Source organism: Alligator sinensis, unplaced genomic scaffold, assembly GCF_000455745.1.
Source record: "Alligator sinensis unplaced genomic scaffold, ASM45574v1 scaffold1039_1, whole genome shotgun sequence".
NCBI lineage: Eukaryota > Metazoa > Chordata > Crocodylia > Alligatoridae > Alligator > Alligator sinensis.
In genome coordinates, this window is record NW_005843127.1 from 21,429 (window position 1) to 30,049 (window position 8,621).

The 8,621-nt window shown below is 47.7% G+C and overlaps 1 protein-coding gene across 1 annotated transcript in view; it reads right to left on the reverse strand.

Moving 5' to 3' along the window:
* The window catches only part of LOC102375907 (olfactory receptor 2G3-like), a 31,603-nt gene that overhangs the window by 21,166 nt on the left and 1,816 nt on the right, over positions 1 to 8,621 (reverse strand). The gene's annotated exons all lie outside the window — the stretch shown is intronic.

Below are 8,621 nucleotides of genomic sequence, written 5' to 3' on the forward strand. Positions count from 1 at the left end.
CTCATGCCTTCAGTGTTTTAGGGCATGTCGACACCACCTCCATGCTGCACCCAGCAATGCTTCCATGGACATGGGCAGACAAGGTTCCTTGGGTGAATTCGATATCTTTTATTAGACCAACCCAAATAGTTGGAGAATAGTTATTAAGCAAGCTTTCGAGTTCAAAAACCCTTCGTCAGGCTAAGGGAGTTTCAGCAGTTGGTGTGTGCTCTTCCTGGATTCCATACTTAGCCTGACGAAGGGTTTTTGAACTCAAAAGCTTGCTTAATAACTATTCTCCAACTATTTGGGTTGGTCTAATAAAAGATATCAAATTCACCCAAGGAACCTTGTCTGCCTATATCCAAGGTGTGCACACTAACCTTCAGCCTATTGGGTACAGAAGGATGGGTCTTTCTCTTTCTCCTCCATGGAGCTACCCCACCTTTGTTTTAATGCCTAAATGTATTGATGGAGGAACCTGAACCATCATTACTGATATGGAGTCATTTGCTGTCCGTAGGTTGCAGAACAGCACGGAGAGGATTTTATGCTTTGCTAGTTGCCATATGAGGCAGGAGGCAATCTTTCCTCCTCCTGTTGCCAGAGGTGTCAGGGTGAGTGTGTTAGGACTGTGAAGCTTCGGTCCCTGATTCAGTTTGGTGGCCAAATCTCCAAATCCGTATTGAATCAAAGGAAGCAGCACTTCCAGTGGGTCCAACCAGGTCCACTGGGGAGCATACAGGGGGGTCCCCCTGCATACCCGTGGCTCAGCGACTGGTGTGTCCTGTGTCTGGGGGGGCACTGAGGGTCTCCCCATGGCTGATTGCTGAGCCATGGTGGTAAGGGGAGGGGGCCCAGCACACTCCCAGCAGACCCAGAAGCGGACCGGAAGGACCTGAACTTCTGTGGGAAGCTCCATGCACCCCAGCGTTGTGGTGTTCACGATCTTCAGATTTGGATTCAGCTCAATCAAATTGGGAACGTTGATCCAAATCAACGAATCAAATCACCTATCCCTGATTCCGGCCAAATCCAAATTGAATAAGGCCTACTTCACATGCCTCTAGTGTGTGTGTGTGTGTGTGTGTGTGTGTGTTTTCGTTTGCCTTCCTCAGATGCATTGGGTATTGGCTACAGCCAAGGCAGGAGACTGTGAGTGGGGTGTGCCAACTTTGAGGCTCAGGATCAGACCAACAACCACATCTGGGGGAAGGGAGGAATTTTATCCCACAATAAGATACATACAGACTATGGGTTCATTTCCCTTCTTTTTGTGGGGGAGGAGCGGGGAAGGGTGGGCAAGTGGCCTGATCCTCTTGCCTGGATTTCTTGAGTGTATTTAACATCCTTGCACTGGCAGGATACTGACACTGCCCTCATCCCCCTGCTTTAGCTGTGGCAGCCTAGGGGGTTCTTGATGTCCATGGACTATGTCCCTTTTAGTTGTGGGACATGGTTGTTTGTGGAGTTTTAGGAATAGGCTAGAGAATCGCTTGTATGGGAAGGTTTGGATTGGGATGTACCTGTCTTGAGCAGGGGGTTGGACTAGATGTCCTCCAAAGGTCCCCCTAGCTCTTTCTTTCTGTGATTCTATATCTTACATGAGTGTACAAATTACTGAGCTCTGCAGTCAGCCTTTCTGTGTACCAGTACATATTTAGTTATTTATACATAGTGGAAGGGTCCAACAGACAGGAACTTAAGCAGTCCTCCCCAGAACACGCCTACATAGGAGTCAAGAGACAAAGCTACTCGTCCTCATAGTGGAGCAGAGATCTGAACACAGCACTCTTGTAGCCTTCTGGAGTGCCACAAGTAGAAGATGCATTGCTCCATCCATGTAGCTGGCTTTTTGGAGCATGGCTCAGTGCTATATAAATAATGAACTTGAGCATCTTAAGAAAAAACAAGGCACCCAAATGCTCTTGGCAATCTTTGGTTGTAGTGGAATAATACAAGAAGCAAAATGAATCTAGCAGACGAGTCAATGGTAATTGTGCAGTCTGCGCACAATAAATTTAAACTGATTAAGATGATTAAAAAGCTGCCAGAAAAGAGATTTCCTTCCAAGCGTAGGTTTGTTTTGTAATATCTCTTATTGCAACAACTGTATGTTTGGGAGGGTGGCGGGGGATATCAGACTAGTTTTGGGCACAGTGTTCTTCCTCTCGTCTGTGAATGATTCGGCGACATCTTAAGTTACTGGCCGGATAAAATACTGACTTCTTTTACATACTTGTGTCCACATCAACTGTCCTTTGTTTCTTTTCTATCTACTTCTGAGGACTTATTTCTTTCACAGGTTTACTGCTCTCTTTCTTCTTCTACCCAGGGGAGCACACACAATGCCACTAGACTCTCCCTATGCCTGAAGAAGGGTGTTTGTGCCCAAAAGCTTGCATAGGACAATGTTTCCAACTATTTAGTTGGTGTAAATAAATATATTACACCTACCCAAAGAATCTTGTCTGCCTAGGTCCTTAGACCTACTTGGCTTCAACCAACAACCCTTCTCTCTCTCCCTCCTTTTAAGGGAATGTTTTCATTTACATAGTGGAGTTAAAACTATATTTGTTATCTCATAGTGAATGTAGATTTGTCAGGCAAAACTCTTATGACTTCTTTTATATAATTGGGTTATTTATTTCAACAGCTCTTTTATTCTTCTGTAGTTTCTTCTGATAACTTCTTGCTGCTCCACACATCTACAGTCCTCTTAGCATTCTTAAAGGGAGTGTTTTCTATGTGGTTTGTGGGCTACAGCCCATAGCCAGAGGGATGGGAGAGTGGCACCTTAGGGCACTTGTACACGGGTTAAAGATTTCCCTTTTGTATGGCTTAATGGCTTCACATATCACATGTATGCAAGTTTTGTGGGTTTTAAATCAGTTGGCATCATTGCAAACTAAACTCTACCTCCATGTAAATGAGTTTGCAATGTTGCAACTGGGAACATTGCACCCATTAGTCAGCTCATCTCCTGGTGGTGGATGGGTCGTTTTTAACCTGGAGGCGTGTGGGCAGTGGGTTCCCCAGGGCTCGGTCCTCGGGCCCGCAGTGTTCAACATCTTCATCAGCGACTTGGATGAGGGGGTGAAAAGCACCTTGTTCAAATTCGCGGATGACACTAAGAAATGGGGAGAAGTGAACATGCTAGAAGAGAGGGACAGGTTACATCTAGATCTGGACAGGTTACAGGGGTGGGCGGATGAGAATAGGATGGGTTTTAATACTGACAAGTGCAAGGTGCTGCACCTGGGGACAAAGAACCAGCAGCAGACCTACGGACTGGGGAACTCTGTTCTTGTCAGCAGACAGGCAGAAAAGGATCCTGGAATCACTATTGATTCCAAGATGAACATGGGTCACCAATGTGGGAACACAGTCAGTAAAGCTGACCACACCTTGTCACGCATCCACAGATGCATCACGAGCACATCCAAGGAGGTGATCCTCCCCCTCTATACGACGCTGGTCAGGCCTCAGTTGGAGTACTGTGTCCAGTTCTGGGTGCCGCACTTCAGGAGGGATGTGGCCAACATGGAGAGGGTCCAGAGGAGGGCCACCCTCATGATCAGGGGGCAGCAGGGTAGGCCCTACGAGGAGAGGCTACAGAACTTGAACGTGTTCAGTCTCCATGGGAGAAGGCTGAGAGGGGAACTGGTGGCCATCTAAAAACTTGCCTAGGGGGACCAGCAGGCAATAGAAGAGTCCCTGTTCCCCTGAGCACTACTGGTTGTAACAAGGAATAACGTCCATAAGATGATGGAGAGTAGATTCAGGCTGGACATCAAGAGGCACTAATTCACAGTCAGGGCAGATAGGACCCGGAACCAACTTCCATGGGAAGTGGTGCTCACTCCTAACCTGGGGGTCTTTAAGAGGAGGCTGGATAATCACCTAGCCGGGTTGTTTGACCCCAGCACTCTTTCCTGCCCCTGCCCATGGCAGGGGGTTGGACTTGAGGATCTGCTCAGGGCCCCTAACTATGAAACTATGACATTCTTTAGATCATCATGACTAGGCCACTGCTCCAAACCTGTTTCTGAACTGAAGCAGACTCTGGATTGGGACTTCAGGATGGGTATTTGCATCTCATATCCTCTAGTACCTTCATATAACTGCGTATATCTTCTTATATATATATATATATATATATATTTCAGTCAAGAAGTTCTGTGGACTTTGAGTTAATGCCTGAATGACACTTAAACTACACAAGCACAAAACCCAAAAGTAATTCACTGGATGAGGTAACCAGTGTACCAGAAGACTTCAGCATGAAACACGCATACCTCAACACCAACTGCAGCCTTAACTCTGAGCCTTGAAGATGATTAAATCATTGGTATACCTCTTAGAGAATTTTTTTGAATAAGTTGTATCTAACATTTCATTAGCAACTTTTGTAGTACTCCTAGCATGTCCTTAAGAAAGCTCCTAGCCACTCTTACTGGCTATAGCTCCTTTCCCAGCCAGTAGTAGCAGTCTCCTGTCTTATGGCAGGCAAACTGGGGCTCGCCCGCACCCCCAGGAGGGCTGCAGGGCTGTATTGTACTGTTCTGGGGGTGCAGGTCCCCAATTGCCTGCTGAATAAAAGAAGACTGCTGCCCCCAGCACCGGGAAGATCGGTGCTGCTGCTGGTCTGAGCCAGAAGCACTTGCCTCCTGTGCCTCCAGGCAGATGGGGTCTGCCCACACCCCCAGGACAGTTGCGGGAGCTGTGCTGGATTGCTCCCGGGGATGTGGGCCCACAATCTGCTTCCAAGATCACAGGAGGCTGGTGCTGCCGCCTGGGGTATATCAGCTCATGTGGGGACCCTACCCCATGCCAGGATTGGGATGGCGGGTCCATGCAGGAGCTAATGTCTCAGGCCCCATAACGGAGCTGGCCCAAGGGTGGGGAGGGGGTACGTGGCCAGGGCAAATCAACTTGTGCAGGGACCAGCCCCTGCCCGGGATCAGGGTGGGGGAAAGTCCGTACATGAGCTGATGTTCCCCAGGCCTGCCTGCCACTGGCCCCAGCTGGCAGCACCAGCCTACTGTCATCTGGGAGGCAAATCGGGGGCCCCCACACTCCTGGGAGGGCTGCGGGGGCTATGCGGGACTGCTCCCAGGTGTACAGGGGGGGGTCTCAATCTGTCTCCTGGATGACAGGAGGCTGGTGCTACCGGCTGGGGCTACCAGCAGCACTGGTGTTCCCAGCACTGGGTGGGGCAAAACAGTTTTGCTGTTTCGATGGAACGAAAAGGAACCGTGCTTCTGAAATGAAACGCTGTCACATCGAAATGGAAGTTGAATCAGAAGGATGCTGTTTCAAACAGCCTTACTTTTAGTTTCTTGGGATCAGCTTTGAATTTTCTATCATATCAGTAGTTCCTTATTAATCCTGACTGTGGAAGCATCTAGAGTAGCATAGTTTAACTCTCAGTTGTGTCGAAGGTGTCCTTCTGCCCTTCCTCCTGCTTGACTTCAGATTAACACAGCCAACCACATTGCTAAATTTCACAGTATTCATCAGCCAGACCTAATGTATAGAGCCAATATCTGAACCAGATAATTTTTTATCTGGGTTTTGATGTCAGACACTAGCTGAGCTCAGGGAGAATCTAAATTTGTCAACTGCATTTGGGGTCTATCCTGTAGTCCCCAACTCTGCACGTTGCAAAGACAGGCAGTTGAAGTGGTGTTTTTTTCTTTAGGAGTTTGCATCCTGGGAAATGTCCAGCCCTGCCCAAATCTCACCAACTCACGCTCATCCTCCAGTGCAAAGCAAAGTGCATGTAGCAGGTTTGTTAGCAGAGGCCTGCACCAGTGTCCACACATCTGGCTGTAGGTGTCTGCAGGCTTGCAGGGACTGCAGCCCAGCTGTAGGGAGTGAGGCCTGATGACAGGTCTGTCCAGAGAACTGGGCCAGCTGATGGGGATAATTGTCTGGCCGCAGGAAGCTGAGGGCCAGCAGAGGAGAGAAGCCAGAAAGCAGAGACAGATAGAAGGGAGAGTAAGAAGGGAGTCAGAGGCAGAGAGAGTTGCTTGGCCAATGGCTGCAATACTGGACCAGGGGTCTGGGGAAAGACCCAGGGATTGTGTGGCTGGAAGCAGGAGCACTGCACCGGGGAACTCGAGCCCGAGCGAGAGCGAGGATGGCAGTGCTGAGAGAGCAGCAGGGAGCTGGAGTCACCTTCTCAAGAGGTCTGAGAAGAGACCTTGGGACTGGGAGGTATGCTTTACGGATATATTGTGTGTTCTTGATCACTGACTGTGACAAGAGGGCTCCTGTGAGGCAAGTGTGCCTGGAAAATAAAGGGCTGAGCTGTGCTTGGAGACCAGGAGAGACTTGGTAAAAGATTATTTGAGTTGAGCAATTCCCTGAACCCGCTACAGTGCACAACTTATGTGGGGTGTTGGTTGTAGCTGTGCGGGCCTAAAGACCTAGGCAGGCATGGTGTTTCTACCGAAAAGTCTGCAAAACAGAATTTTTCCAACTATTTTAGTGGGTCTAATAAGAGACCAGATTAACCCAAAGAAACTTATCCACCTATTTATTTTTGTCCACTTGAGTTGACTTCTAAAAACTAGCGGTTACTGTCTATCTGTCACCAGATGGCTGCAAGATTTGAACAAAACATTTAATGACCTAGGAAGATGCAATGATTAATCTGGTATAATATGTTATGTGTTATCAAGATGTAACTGTTATCTGTTATTCTAAAAGAACATTTATCTTTCCTAAATGATGAAGGAAAGATCTCCATGATGAGCACAGCAGGCTAAGCAGTGAGTGCTGGAAGAAAACATGTTATTACATAACTTCTAATTAGGGATGTGTCCTGCAAACCACTGGAGATGGAGGCTCCAAGGGACTTGAAACTAATTTGCTACCTCATTACTAATGATTTTTATTGAGGCTTTGAGACCATATTTTCAAAGGTACTTATGCAGCAATTGATGTCTAGACACCAATAAAGAGAGAACCCTGAAAATACTGGTAGGCACTTACTTGCATGCTGGGAGGCACATTAATACCCCCTTCAGGTCCACCCATAATTCACAGAAAATGGGGTTTTTATGACCCTGGAGGTCATCTAGTTCAGCCTCAATTTCTGTCTCCCTCAGGATCTTCTGGAAACTGTACTGAAATGGGTCCCATTCAGTGCTTTAAAGCTACTGAATGACTAAAATGAAGACTACTCCTAAAATTTTTGCAGGATTAAGAGCTTACATGGGACAACAACTTTATGCAGTGCTCCTAAAACATGAGGCCCCTCCTTCAGACAGTTATTGATATGATTCACTCTTACTCTGCATAAGTAAATCCCCATGCACATCTGCCGGTTCAGGAAAATATATAAAAAAAAAAAAAGTTCTAATTTCAACTCAATATATCTTTTGATCTCGTCTCTACTGGTACATCTCTACCCGCTGTCCTCATAGGTGGTGTGTGCCCAACTATTGCTGATGTATTTATCTTGTTGGGCAAGGACATGCTGTCATCCCCACTTTAAAGAGCTGAGAAAGCAAACAACCTAGCAAGCTCCCAAGCTTCCAGCTTTATGCAGTGCTCCCCAACCACGTGGCCCCTTCTTCAGACAGTTATTGATATGATTCACTCTTACTCTGCATAAGGTCATCTCCACATACATCTGCAGGATCAGAAAAATGTTTTTAAAAAGTTCTAATTTCAACTCAATATATCTATCAGTCTTGTCTGGTACATCTTGTACTGATACATCTCCACCTCCGGTCCTCATAGGTGGTGTGTGCCCAACTATTGCTGATGTATTTATCCCTTTTGAAGCTCCTTTGAGGCAAGGACATGCTATCTTCCCCGTTTTAAATGCGTTAAGAAGGCAAACAACCTAGCAAGCTCCCAAGCTTCCAGACACCCCAGAGGATAAGACTTGTTATTATGGACCAATGGTTTGAAGTAAACCCTGCTCACCTCCATTCCTCTGTGCCCAGATTGCTCCCGGCTGGCTGGCTCCTGAGGTTTCAACTCCAGAGCAGAGCCTGGACTGCGGTGCCTGGTGCCCTGTGCTGAGTCTCTGGGGTCCCTGAGAAGAGGCACCCCTTGGTGGCTGGGCTCAATTTCTAAACGTTTTTGCAGAGGTCAGGGAGATTGTCTACTCCTGAGCACTTGCTTTATGGCAGCACTGTCTGTGCCTGACTAGGATGCTGCTTCTCCTGTGTTGGGTACCAGGAAAAATATGACTGGGCTGGCCAGATGGTTGGAGAGATGTTTACAGCCAGTATCTTTGAATCACAGGAGTCCTCCAGCCCAGCATCCGGTCCTGCTTGGAGTGTGAGGGACGGAGAAGGAGAGATTAAGGGAGAGCCCTGGGGAGAGGCACAGGGTGGGGGAACCATTATGTGCTTATGGTGTGAGTGGAAAGAGGAGGAGGGATGAAGAAAAGGATGTATGGTTGCATAGATAACTAGCAACCTTTATAGCTGGCAGCCCCTGCCTGTGTCCCCGGTTTCCTTCCTGCCCTTGTGTGCTGCTGATGGGGCCAGGTTTGCCTTGTACCTGGGAGTTAAACCTTCCCAACTAGCTGAGAAGAGTCTACATCTGTGTGGCTGCAGGAGGCTGCTAATGCAGCACAGCGTCTCCACCAACAACTCCCAAAGGCTGTGTAAGAA